Below are 15,295 nucleotides of genomic sequence, written 5' to 3'. Positions count from 1 at the left end.
GCAGGGAGGTTTAATTGGAAAAGAATTAATTTTCATTATATGTGGAGTTAATGATATATTTGAATTTTGAAATTTGAAATTTAAAATTTGTGGGCTGAGGTAATTAGCCCATGTCCAGCCTGAATCGAACCCAAGTCGGTCCTGGGTTGAGCCCGGGCCCACGCCCCGCAAATTTAAAAAAATAAAAATAAATAAAACGTGCATCAATATCCGTGTCATTTGTGCTCGAGCGTAACCTTAGCAATATGGGTGTCCTTTCTAGCTAAAGTAGACGTTCTGAACGCGTCGGCGCGGTCCGTTTCGTCATCCGAGGTCGTTCGAGCGAGTTTGCCGGCGGACGAGTCAAATCAAGTCAAAGTCGTGTGTGGTGCAGTGAGTGCGTGAATTGCGGCGTTTGCGAGTAATCGAGTCACAAAAGGTTCACATAAGGCCGTTTATCCTATAGGAACTCAATTTCGGGCCCTCTACATGTTGGTCCTTAGCCCTTGCAACTAAAAGTTGAGTGCTTGGAACCACTCATGCGAGTTCTTCACAAAAATGAGTCAAGAAGTGGCTTGAAGTTCTACGGGAGGTGGGCTCCATTACTAGTCCGCTAGGATGGTCAACCAGGAACTCCTAAGGCTAGATTATAAGTTCTGGGAGTAGGAGACTAAGACCTCACAAAAATGAGGTCAACACGCATTATATTTATTTAATAGCGTCAAATTGGCCGACGGTAAGTTCGATGCTATTGAATTTGCCTATGCAAAATCGATAGAAATGATCTAAAAAAGGACTTGCATGAGAAAGCCTCATTCACTTCTTTTTGTTTCTTTCCTTGTCTTCGGAGACACCTACACTACATCTCCTCCACCAAGTGGTCCGACATCTTAGGCGTGTTTCATCATTGAAATCGTGGCACCGACAAATAATACTTCTATTCGACCTTTAGCTAACCTTTTCTTTTCTCTCGTGTCTCCCCTCCATGAAATTTGATGTTTTTTTTATTTTTTTATATAAAAATTGTTGTTTTGGTTTTAGATGTATAATTCATAGGAATTATGTTGTTTTTATGTAGAATTTGAAGTTTAGGTGTTAGATATGTAATGCATAGGAATTGTGTGGTTTTTATGAGTAAAATGAAGTTTATGTATTACATATGTTGGTCTATAAAGGAAGCATAAAAATAAGTGTTGCTGATATGTAATGCTTAGGCGGACAAGTGGTTTTATACTTAGAGAAAATATGTGAAACAAATATATCCATGAATTTTTGAGGAAAAGATATTTGCATATATACCACCCAATATGTAAGTATTTACATATAGCACCTTAACTCTGCTGTTTGCATAAGAATTGTGCGGTTAGTTTGTAAAATATCAAGTTGATGTGTTAGATTTGTGATACATAAGAATTGTTTAGCTTTTATGTAAATATTGAAGTTTAGGAATGAGTGGATGTATGTAAAAATTGAAGTTTAGGTGTTAGGTCTATAATATAATAAAAATTGTTTGGTTTGTATATAATGTCTGGGCGTAGATATGTTATACATAAAAATTGTGTGGTTTGTATGTAAAATTAAGATTTAGATGTTAGATGCGTAACACCTATATAATACATAAGAATTATGTGGTTTGTATATAAAAGTTGAAGTTTAGGGTATTAGATATGTAATACATAAGACTGTGTGGCTTGTATGTAAAAATGGAAGTTTATGTGTTTGATGTGTAATACATAAGAATTGTGTGTTTTGTATGTGGAATTTGAAGTTTATGTATTACATATATAATGTATCATAATTTTGTGATTTGAACGTAGCAATTAAAGTTTAGTGGTTAGATAGTTTTGTAATCTTATACGTCAAACAATCTGACAACCTTATTAGGAGAGTATATGTTTTAGATTTGACTTTAAGAAAGTTAGGTAGACCTAAAAAAACGTGGGAATATTCTATAAAATATTATATTAATCTAGTAGGATTAAATGAAAATATGAAACTTGATAGAAAATCCGAAAAAAAATCATATTGCCGACCCCACTCGAGAGGAGAATAGAGTGTTTATGTTATTATTGAATGGTGTGGTTTGTCTGTAAATATTGAATTTCTTAGGAGTTAGATATGTACTAATTTATAAAATAACACATATGTTGCAGATGAATATTATAAATTTGAGATCATGGATATATATTAGAATTTATCCATGAAGAAAATGATTAATTGTGTTGAGGAATTTGTGCAAGTGGTATCACAACTGCCCCTTTACTTTTTGGAAGGTAAGTTTCGATGCCCTTGTGCGAAACATAAAAATAAAGCTTAACTAACACTTGAAGAAGTCAAATTAAATATGTACCGTAAGTGATTTAATCCCAATTATTTATATTGGATTGCACATGTTGAGTATTAACCAGATGTTCGGTATGATCACATTGCTGCCTCATCAATTTGTCCCTTCAAAGGAACACGATCCTGACATATATGAAGAAATAATTCATGGTGTGTGCATAATTCATTTTGTTGGGGTATGTCTGATGATGATCAAACATCGAATAGTGAATCAGATCAATTTTATGATTTACTTAATATTGTACTATAACATTTGTAGGAAGGTTCTAGAGTTATTAATGGTATTGAGAATGTTGATTATCAAATTTGATCTTAATATGTCAAAAAAATGCTTCAATCATATAACAATATTATTAAATGAGACAAACCCTTCAGAGAATTTATTTCCGGATGACTTGTATAGAAACAAAAATGTTAGTGTTAAAGTTAAGGTTACTATCTGAGAAGATATGTTATTTTAACAGTTACATGCTTTATCACAATGTTGATGCAATGACGTCGAAATGCTTTTTTGCGATATTGATAGATTTAAATCATGGGGGAAAATGTTAAAATTTATAAAAATATTCCATACGAATTTCTGTTCTACTTGTCGCTCATATCTTAACTTCAAAGACTATTCACTTCTATGTATACAACTGTTCACATGACAACATTAGATCTGTTGATACTAATTCTATGAATCATCCATCACATGGTGAAACTTGAAGTCATTTTGATCATAGTCATCTTAACTTTGCAGTTGGACTACGCAACATTAGACTTGGTTTATGTGTAGATGGGTTCGCATCTTACAGTCACGCCGCAACATCGTATTCATATTGACCAATAATTTTTGCATCATATAATTTGCCCTCTGATATGTGCATGACCACGCCGTTCTTATTTCTGATGTTGATTATACTAGGTTCAATTGCTTAAAGGAAAAAATAGATGTCTACATATAACATCTGATATGAGTTTTAAATATTGTGGGAAATAAGTATGCTGACTTATGTTATTGCTTCAAAACAGAATTTCTAGCTTAAAGTTCTTATGATAACTATTAGTGATTTTCCGACTTATGAGATGCTATCTAGTTGGAGTACACCCGAGAAATTGGCTTGTCTTACTGCATGGATATGTCCAAGTTATTCATTTTAAAGATTGGAAGAAAAAAATTCCTTGGTTCGATTGCTATCGAAGGTTTTTAACCCACAATCACTTATTCTTGAGGAATAGAGAGCATTTTTTTAAAATATAGTTAAAAAATCAAATCCACCATCGAGGACAACTGTGATCGATTTATGACAGATGATAAGTGAAATATTAATGATAACTGAAAGACCAGAATTAGCTTCAAATCGTCTTACTAATTTTGAAATTACACATAATTGGACAAAACATAGTATTCAATTGGATCTTCCATACCAGAAGACTAATTTGATTCGACATAATTTCGATATTATGCGTATTAAGAAAATTATTTTTGATAATAGCTTTAATACTGTGATGAATATTAAGGGTGAAACAAAAGATAACATGAAAGCAAGATTGATCTTGAAGGAGTATTGTAAGAAGAGCGAGTAAGAACTTCAAGAGACAAATGCATGTAAATTAATAAAGCCTAAAACTACATATTGTCTCACATTGAATCAACGAAGAACAATATTTGAATGCATGCATTCTTTGAAGTGTCCTAATGTTGTGTAACAAATTTGAGTCGCCGTTGACTTTAGAATAAAGAAATATAATCATGAAGAATCATGTTAATTTTTTTGCAGTGCTTACTATCAATTGCACTCAAAGTCTTGCCAAAATCGATACATGATCTATTGATTAAAATCAGTGTATGATTCAAGAAGTTGTGCGCAGGGGCTCTGAATGTTAATTTGTTGAGAAATCTTAATGTGAGCAAGTTTTTATTATTATGTAAGTTCGAGCAGATATTTCCTCCCGATTTCTTTAACTCTATAGAGTATCTATCCATACATATATGTTATGAGGCTATATTGGGGTCAATACGGTAAATATGAATGTATCTCTTTAAGGGATATGTCTTCTCGATGAGCAGTCACGCCTTACATTTTTTTTTAGACTAATCTATTACTATATTTATTCAAAAATATCTTCATCTTATAGATTTTTAAATAAAATTAAAAAAAAATTTATTAAGAATAAACCACATCTAGAGTGCTCGATATATGAGGCATACTTGTTGCATAAGAAACTTAGTTTCTATTACTATTATTTCGAGCAAGGGTAATAAATATGTCAAATTGTTAGTGACATGCATGCACAGTCAGAATTATTTGTATTTCAAATATCACGATAACCATCAGAGAGGCATGATACATGCTAGTTCAACGTTAAAAAGATTCAAGCAGCTGCATTATATGTACCATTGAATTTTGATGAAGTGCAACCATTTATAAAGTAAAATTTTTAGTAGTAAAAAATTTTTTCAGTTATTATTTAGAATATTATACTAATTAACTCTAACATATAAATGATAATGATGTGAACATGTTATTTATCGATAGATTGAACATAAGAGATGACTCTAATAAGCAAGAAGATCGAAGAAAAATTTCTGACTTTGTTCATATTATATGTATGTTGAAGTAACTCTTTAATTCACCGATACAAAATATAATTGTCACGTTAAAAGTAAAACTTATTATAATTTAAAACTTCTTATAGGTTCGTAATATAAGTAACAAAATTATGGATAAGAAATTATTAGATTTTGCTTGGGGGCCTAATCGTAGCATCTTGACATGACAAATATTTAATGTGAACGGCTATATATTGTACACGAGTTCCTGGTGTGAAGGGATGAAAACATAATTTTGGTGTGTGCTAGAGGAAACATACACATAGATAGTGAGATCAGTTATTATGACATATTTGAAAAAAAACTTCAGTTATAATATCATGTTATGTTGCGCGCATTTTATATATATTCAATTGTGTGATATGATCCATTTCCTAATCAAGGAAAACAAATATTAAGCCCGTACGGTATCATCAAAGTCAAAATAAACATAATTTATGTTTATTTTGATCCATTTATTCTATTACGTCATGCTACTCATTTTTATTATCTTTTATACCCTGATAGAATAAGGAATAAATTGATTGGGCCGTCGTTATAAGCAGTAAACAAGAAAAACTATTGAAATGTAGACTATTATTGAACACATTCATCAAGAGCAAGGTATATCAGATTTTTATATTCAACTTGATTCAATCTAATAAATGTTTATCCTAGAGGATACCACGGGAATTTATGAAGAAGTTTCTCAAAATATGGATGACAGTGATGATGATAGTGAAGAAGCACTTTTAAGTTCATCATAAACTTGCTTGTCTAATGAGACATACTAAAACTGATATGTAGGTTTAGATGATTAGTTTCTTTTGCTATTTTTATTTTTGATGTTTTTAGACGTAGTTATTACATATTTCTTGTTTTAATTCTGTACATTCTTGCTTTTAGTTTTGTTGCTTATATTATACTTCTCTTGCTTATTTTTACATGTAGTTACGATATGTTTCTTGTTTTGATTATGCACCTTTATGCTTTTACTTATGTGGCTTATATCATATTGTTGCTTATTTTTGTTGTTAGTACTAATTTTATTGTTTTTCCGTGTTACAGATGACATCAAGTGGTGTTAGTGGTCAGCCACTTGAGCAACTTTATCTTTAGGGCACTTTAGGGAATAAGTACAGGAGAATGAAGAAGTGTGTGTTTAGCTCTAACAAACGGAAAACAACTTTGTTGAGTAACGTCGCAACTATTATAGCCTCTTGGATTAGTACTGCTACTCAGTTTCGACCATCGGGTCTTCCTGATATAGCTCCTCTCGCACTAGCTCCCTTTCAGGCACTAGTGTCCACACCCGCACCAGCTTTCACTCAGCCCCTAGCTTCCTTGACAGACCCCTCGACTCTCACTCCTCTGATGGAAGGCACTCCGACCGAGTATATATTATGCTGGAGGGAGACTTGTAAGTTATTTTTAACATTATAATAAGTTCAATGTTCATCTCGATATTTTGTGTAACTAATATTTTTATTTTAGTTTCATTCTCTCAAGGCCGCTCGTGACATGCATCACGAAGATCATCCAAAGTAAATATGTTACTGCGTATTTGTTTTAAAAAGCAAATGCCGGTTGTGACTCGGGACATATGATTCTGGAACTTTGTGGGATCTATTAATTTTAATTAGAATACTAATTTTGAGTTATTTTGTTATACTACTCAAAATTGCATAATTTTAAATTTACAGAGGTGCTGGTGGATATAAAAGCATCATCAGCTGATCTGCTATATTTTTGAGTTTTATGACAATTATCGGTTGGGTGACATGTTCATGACAGTCCGCAGGAAAGGGGAGCGACCCATATGGGTTGACCAGAGAATGGGTCTCTCCAAATTATTAGAAGAAGAGATGGACGAACCAACAAAATAAAACGATCAATGGGGTCCGGGGTGCCTCACTCTACATTGAAGTTTCTATCCCCCACACGGAGCACTACCTATACTTGGCCGACCACTATTGACAAATTAGCGTTCACCAAAAAAAATCTTAAGTTACATTCAAATTGATCTCACTCTACAAGCATAGCTGTGTGTGGGGGATTGGGTCTCTAATGTGGAATGCAGCCCCGTTCTGTTCTGCTAGTTCATCTGCTTCTTCCTCTGATAATTTAGAGAGGCTCAGGCTCTGGTTAACTAAGCCCAAACCTCCTCCCCCACCCAGATGAGCCGCTTCCTGCTGGCTATGGTGAACATGTCATCCAACTAATGTCTATCACGCGCCTCAAAAATATGGTGGATCTGCTGGTGATGCTTCGACAGCCAGTAGAACTCCCGTAAACTAAAAATTATTCAATGTTGAGTTGTAAAATAAAAGAACTTAAAATTAGTATTCAAATTCAAATTATATGATCCTACCTCAAACTTTGGGAACTACATGTCCTGAGTCGCAATCGGGATCTGTTTCTAGGAGAGAAATGAAATATCGTATCTACTCCGGATGATCTCCATGTTGCGTATCACAGGAGGCGTGGGGGCAATGAACCTGAAATAGAAAAATATCGAGATGAACATTGAATTTATTATAATGTTAAAGATAACTTACGAGTCTCCCTCCGACACAATATATACCCGCTAGAAGTGAGTTTCTCAGAAGAGTGGGAGTCGAGGGGCCTGACTCTTCGAAAAGAGAGCTAATGGCTGAGTGAAAGCTAATGTGGATGTAAGAGCTGGTGCTTGAGAGGGATCTAATGCGGGAGGGGCTATAGCGGGACCTCATGGTTGAAACAGAGTAGCAATACTGATCAGAGAAACTGTAGAACATATGGGAGGGGTTGTAGTAGTTGTGGTGCTGTTCACTAATGAAGAATTAGTTTTGTGTCTGTTAAAGCGAGACAAACATTCTTTATCCTCTTGTACGTACTCTCTAAAGTGCTCTGAAGATGAGGTCGGCCAGGTGGCTGATCAACAGCACCACTTGATGCCAACCATAACAAGGAAAAAAAATATTAGTAAAAAGTATTAACAAAAAAGTAATTAGAGACAGTATAATATTAGTCACATAATTATAAACACGTAAGTGCAAAATTAAGACAAAACTTGCCGTAACTACATGTAAAAGCAATAAAAATAATTAGAAGTTTAATATAAACAACAAAAGTAAAAGTAGGATGGTGTAAAATTAAAATAAAAAACATTCGTAATTACGTCTAAAAACAATAAAAATAAAACTACTAAATGAAATTTATCATCTAAACATACATTATCATTTTGTTTGTTTCATTTGACGAGTCATCAGAGAATGAGCTTAAAATTTTTTCTTCAATGTCATTATTACGATTCATTTTTTGAGGAACTTCTTAAATCCCAATTGTATCCTCTAGGGTAAACATTTCTTTGATTGAATCAAGTTCAATACGAAAATCTGACTCACTATGTTTTTTGTGAAATAATTCGATAATATTCTACATATCAATATTTTTTCTTGTTTTGCTATTTATAACGATGACCTAATCAATTTTATCCCTTACTCTATCAGGATATTAAAGGTAATAAACCTTACAAGCTTGACTTGCTAGAATAAATGAATCAAACTTCACATATATTTTGTTCATATTGACTTTGGTAATATTATACGGGCTTAGTGCTCTTGTTCTTTGACTAGAAACAAGATCAAAACACAGTTAAATATGTATATAATACACACAACATAATCTAAATATTTCAACTGAAACATTTTTCAAATATGTCATAATAATTGATTCAATATTTATGTGTATGTTTTCTCTAACACAAACATCACAATTGTATAGCTCCTTCCCTTTACACAAAGAACTCATGTGAAATCTATAATCTTTCACATCAAATATTTGTCATGTCGTGACGCTACGATTGGGCTTTCAAACATGATCTAATATTTGTTTAATCCATAGTTTTGCTTGTATTATGAACATATAAGAAGTTTCAAAGTATAATTAATTTTACTTTGAATGTGATGACTATGTTTTGTACCGGTGAATTAAAGTGTTAGTTCAACTTACGTATAACTTGAATACAACAACAACAACAACAACAAAGCCTTAATCCCACTACGTGGGGTCGGCTACATGAATCCTTTTTCTCCATTGCGTCCTATTTAGTGTCATATTTTCATTTAGTTCTAGTAAATTAAGATCATTTTTAATACAATAAGCCCAAGTCTTCCTAGGTCTACCTCTGCCTTTCTTAACACAAGTCGAATCTAAAACATCTACTCTCCTAATTGGGTCATCAGATGGCCGACGTTTAATGTGACCAAACCATCTAAGACGACTTTCTCTAATTTTGTCTGTCACAGGAGCTACACCAACCCTATCACGAATATATTCATTCCGCATTTTGTCTCTAAGTGTAAAGCCACTCATCCACCTAATCATTCTCATCTCGGCAACACTTAACTTATTATTATGCTTCTCTTTTAAAGGCCAACATTCAGCGCCATAGAGCATTGCAGGTCTCACCACCATCTTATAAAATTTTCCTTTCAGTCTTAGCGGTACTTTTCTATCACACAAAAAACCCGAAGCATTCCTTCACTTCAACCAACCAACTTGAATTCTACTATTAACATCCCCATCTATATCACCATCGCTTTGGACAACGGACCCAAGATATCTAAATCGTTCACACCTTTTAATAATTTGATCACCCAAAGTCACACATCTGTCACTAGAGCTATTACTACTAAAATTACATTCCATATATTCAGTTTTAGTTCTACTTAAACGAAGGCCTTTAGACTCCAATGTAGACCTCCATAATTCAAGTTTTTCCTGGGCTTTTTCTCTCGTTTTATCCACGAGAAGAATATCATCAGCAAAAAGCATACACCAAGGTACATCCTCTTGTAGATGTCCAGTAAGACCATCCATAATTAAAGCAAAAAGATATGGGCTTAAAGTCGATCCCTGATGTAAACCAACAGAAATAGGAAAATATTTTGTCAATCCTCCTTCAGTTTGAACACAAGTAACAGCTCTAGTATACATATCTTTAATGACTTGAATATAAGTCATATCAACACATTTCTTCTCGAGAACTCTCCAAATGATATCTCTTGGAACCTTATCGTAAGCTTTTTCTAAATCAATAAAAATCAAATGTAGATTCTCCTTATTATCTCTGAACTTCTCCATCAAACCTCTCAATAAATGTATAGCTTCCATAGTAGACCTGCCAGGCATAAATCCAAATTGATTATGAGAAATTTTCGTGATGCATCTTAACCTATGTTCAATTACCCTCTCCCATAATTTTAAAGTATGACACATCAACTTAATAATTCTTTTTTGATTTTCTTACTTATTAGAATTATCACATAGTTCAATCGTTAGGTAATTAACTTGTTCACATTATTATTTTTAGTATGTTGGAGTTAATTAGTATATAATTATGAATAATAACTGAGAAAATTTCTGATACTAAAAATCTTACTCTATAAATGGTTGCACTTCATCAGAGTTCAGTAGAAGAAGCTTTTTATTGTTGAACTAGCGTGTACCATGCCTCATTGATAGTTATCATGATACTTGAAATACAAATAATTTTGAATATGAAGACATGCCACCGGCAATTTGATGTATTTACTGCCATTGTTCGAAATAATAAGAACATAAGGTAATTTTTTTATGCAGTAAGTCTTACATATCAAGTCCTCCAGATATGTTTTATTTTTAATAATTTTTTAATTTATTTAAAAATTTGTAAAATAGAGATATATTTGAATAAATATGATAGTACATTAGTCTAAAATAAAATGCAAGATGTGACTATACACAACGAGAAGACATGTCTCTCAAAGGGATATATCCATTTGTATTGCCTTGGACTCCCCCAATATAGCCTTATAATATAAATGTATAAGCAAATGCTCCTATAGTCAAAGAAAACTAAAGGAAATATCTATTCAAGTTTGCATAATAATAAGGATACTTAGATTAAGATTTTTTCAACGAATCAATATTCAGAATCATTACACATAACTCCTTAAACAATGCAATGATAGAAATAAATGGATTAAGTACCAGCTTTGACAGGGTATTAGATGCAATTGGTAGCAGACACTAAAAAAATATGACAGTCATGACTTTTTATGATGAATATCTTCTCCATCCCAAATCAACACATCGGTTTAAGTTGGATATACATCAATTATGAAACTTCAGGGAATGTTTCCAATCAAATATTATTCATCGTTGATTCAATATGAGACAGTATGTAACGTTGGGTTTTTATTAGTTTATATGCATTTGTCTCTTGAAGTTTTAATCTCATCATCTTGCAATACTCTTCAAGTTCAATCTTGCTATGACAATTTGATTGTTTTATACTTAATATCTGTCACAGTATTGAATATATTAGCAAAAAAAGTTTTCTCAATATGCATAATATCAAGATTATGTCTAATCAAATTACTTCTCCTGTATGGACGATCCCATAAATACCCCGCTTCATCCAATTATGTAAAACACCGAAATCAATAAATCGATTTGAAGCTAGTTCTGGTTTCTCGGTGATCTTTAATTATTCAATTATCATCTGCCATAAATCGGCTCCGGTTATTTTCGGGAATGGACTTGATTTTTCAATTCTATTTTTGAAAATGCATCTATATTACTTCTGAATGAGTGATCATGTGCTAAGAACCTTTTATGACAATTGAACCAATAATTTTTTTTTCATGCTTTAAATTGAATAACTTGAATATATCCATGCAGTAAGGACAAACAAATTTTCTGGTTATGCTCTAACAAGTTTGCATCCCATAAGCTGGAAAATAATGAATTGTTCATATAAGAGTTGCTTTTAGTCGGAATTTCTTTTTCTTAGTGATATCATAAATTAACACATTTGTTTCTCACAATATTTGAAACTCATTTATCAAAAACTGTAAGTAGACGTTGATTTTTTTCTTTGGGTTATGTAGACATGAAATGATCAACGTCAGAAATAAGAATGACGCGATCATGCACATATTAGGGGGTAAAGTATATGACGTAATAATCATTACCAACATGAATGTGGTGTTGTGGCGTGAATGTATGATATGAATCCATCTGCACATAAGTCAAGCCTAACATTACGTGATTCAACTGCAAAGTCAGGATAATTACAGTTGAAATGTCTTTTGACTTCATCATGTGATGAAAGTCTTCTGACTTCATCATGTGACAGATGACTGATAGAATTAGTATGAACAAATTTCATACTGTGTCATGTCATTTGAGGAGTTACATGTATAGAAACGAATAGTTTTAAAACTTATGGTATAAGCTACAAATTGAAGAGAGACTTGTATGGAATTTTTTTTTTTATTTTTACCTCTTCGCCTCATTGGTTTAAATCTATCAACACCACAAACTTTACATTTCGTCTCCTCTGCATCAGCCTTATAATATAACATGTAACCGTTAATATAACAATCTATATTTTCTGATAATAACTCTAATTTTGATATCAATTTTTTTTGTTATGTACAAGTCTTCCAGAACTAAATTTTCTGTAGAGTTAGTCTTCTTTAATAAGGTTGCTACCTGATTGAAACATTCTCCAGGTTTGTTAAAATCATATTTGATGCTCAACATTCTCAGTGTCACCGATAACTTTATATTATAGTGTAACCTTCCTACAAAAGTTGCTATGCAACATTCAATAAATCATAGAATTGTTGCACTTCATTGTTCGGTGTTTGATTTTTTCGGGCACGCTCCCAATAAAATGGGCTCTGCGCGCATCATAAATTATTTCTTTGTATGTGTCATGATTCTCTTTCTTTAGAGAGACGTAATTGGATGATATATCAACATGATTGTACCGAACATCTTATTTATACTCATCATTTGCAGTTCAAAATCAATAATTGAGTTTAAATCTTTTACGATACAGATCTCATTTGATTTCATCAGTTGTTAGGTATGTTTGTTTTATGTTTTGCACAATGACATCGAAACTTATCTTCTGAAAGGTAAATTGGCAACTGTGATGCCACCTACACAAATTTCTTAACATCATTCAAGAACTCATTAGTTAGTCATTTTTTTCATAGACACAATATATTATATATCTATGATCTCAAATTTCTAATATATCTCTGCAACATATATGTTGCTTTATAGATTTTTATATATCTAACACTAAAAAAATTAATCTTTACATACAAAACACACCATTCAATAACGTAAAAAAAGTCTTTTATCCCACTGAGTGGGATCGACTACTTGAATTTTTTTTTCAGGTGTTTTATCAAGTGTCATAACTTTATTTAATTATAATAGATTAAGTATTATTTTATAGAACATGTTCCAAGTCTTTTTAGGTCTATCTATATCTTTCTTAACGTAAGTTAAATATAAAATATTTACTCTTCTAATAGGGTTATGAGATGGTCGTTGATGTTTAAGATGACAAAACTATCAACCCTTACATTTTTATTGCTACGTTCAAACCACACAATTTTGATGCATTCAATATGTAATACCTAAACTTCAAATTGAACATGCACAACACACAAATTCTTATGTATTACAAATCTAACACATAAACTTCATTTTTTGCGTACAAATCATACAAGTTATGTATTATATATGTAACACCATAAACTTCAATTTTTATATAAAACCACACAATTCTTATTTATTACATAGTTGTTACACATCTAACAACTTAATCTTAATTTTGCATACAAACCATACTATTGTTATGTATAACATATCTACACCGTAACATTATTTTTTATATACAAACCACATAATTCTTATTGTATTACAGATCTAACACCTAAACTTTAATTTTTACATAGATCCACTCATTTTTTATGTATTAATATCTAACTCCTAAACTTAAATATTACATAAAAACTCCACAATTCTTATGTATTACAAATGTAAAACCTAAAATTTAAATTTTACAAACTAATCACACAATTTTTATGCAAATAGTAAAGTTTAGGCTTTAGATATAAATACTTACGAATTGGGTGGTATGTATGCAAGTGCCCTTTCTCTTATCCCTCTCATGGATATATTCATTTCACATTTTGTTACTAAAAGTAAAGCCACTCATCCACCTAAGCATTCTCATCTCAACGACGCCTAACTTATTTTTATGATTCTCTTTTATAGGACAACAGATCTAACACATATACTTTATTTTTTATATAAAAATCACCCATTTTTATGTCTTACATATCTGACCTCTAAACTTCAAATTCTATTTGAAAACCATACAATTTTTATGCATTACATATTTAAAACCGAAAAATCAATTTTTACATAAAAAGAAAAGTAAAAGCATCAAATATTATGGAGGAGGGCCTCAAGAGAAATGAAAAGGTTGTCTAAAGGTCAGAGAGGAGTATTGCTCGTCGGAGCCAGGATTTCGATGGTGGAACACGTTTGACACTCCAAGTCGCTTGATGGAGATGTCGTGCAGGTGTTGCCAGAGTTAAGAAGAAATAAAACAGGAATGAGCGAATAAAATTGTTGCACGGGAGTTCTATTTTAGGTCACTTACGTCAACTTTGAGTAGGCAAATTCGATAGCGTTAGATTTGCCATCGGTCAATTTGACGCTATTAAGTAGATATAATGCATTGACAAATTGTCGACGCAACGGTTTGCATCCACAAAATTTTGATGTAAAGTGTGACGCAATCATCTTGCATTGAAAAAAATGTCGACGCAAATAATGCAAGTTGTTTGTAGTGAAACTTTTCGATGCCTTTGTCCCCGCAAATAATGAGTTTCCAAGTTTCTCATAATTCAGATGCAAATTCGATGCTATTATTGCCTTCAGAATATGTTTGACGCAAATATCGACGCTAATTTGCAACTTTCCTATTGTGGGCATCATATTAGTTGCATTATGAATTTGAATCTTGACTTGTTGTATCAATGTGGAAGATAAAAAAGAAAACTATGAGGATAGCAGACGTTCTCCTGCTAGGAGGGAATTTTTAATTTATTTATTTTTTTTTTTTTAAAGAATGGCCATCGCTTTTCATTTTAGTGGCATGTTATCGATGGCTTGATGTAGCAGTGATGTTCGTTAGTAGTGCATTTGTTCTCGCGCACGCGGAGAGAGAGAGAGCCTTACCTATCTTGCACCTCATTGTATTACTTCAATGCTTGAGATTTAAGATAGTTAAAATCAAGGTATGTAACTAGTTGCGAGTTAGCATTGAATTTCTTTGAATTGGTTTGCATGTTTTGGCTTTTTGTTTGAAAGAAAGAAATGAATTGAGCTTAAGGGAGGGACTTTTTTCTGACTGAGCGTATATTTGATGTGCTATTGTGAGATGATTCCTTAATTATAGGGGAGTTATACTTCTAAGTAACACTTACGTGGCCATTGTGTGATATGAATCAAATCCTACTTTTTTATTATATATTTCTTTTTTTGTTTGTTTGA

The 15,295-nt window shown here is 32.3% G+C and overlaps 1 protein-coding gene across 8 annotated transcripts in view; it reads left to right on the top strand.

The window, feature by feature from the left end:
• The window catches only part of LOC110024115 (protein SCO1 homolog 2, mitochondrial), a 59,385-nt gene that overhangs the window by 26,054 nt on the left and 18,036 nt on the right, over window positions 1-15,295 (top strand). The gene's annotated exons all lie outside the window — the stretch shown is intronic.

The sequence above is a fragment of the Phalaenopsis equestris genome, unplaced genomic scaffold (assembly GCF_001263595.1).
Source record: "Phalaenopsis equestris unplaced genomic scaffold, ASM126359v1 Scaffold000247, whole genome shotgun sequence".
Lineage (NCBI taxonomy): Eukaryota > Viridiplantae > Streptophyta > Magnoliopsida > Asparagales > Orchidaceae > Phalaenopsis > Phalaenopsis equestris.
The sequence above is the reverse complement of the archived record's forward strand: the minus strand, read 5'-3'. Positions and strand labels throughout refer to the sequence as shown.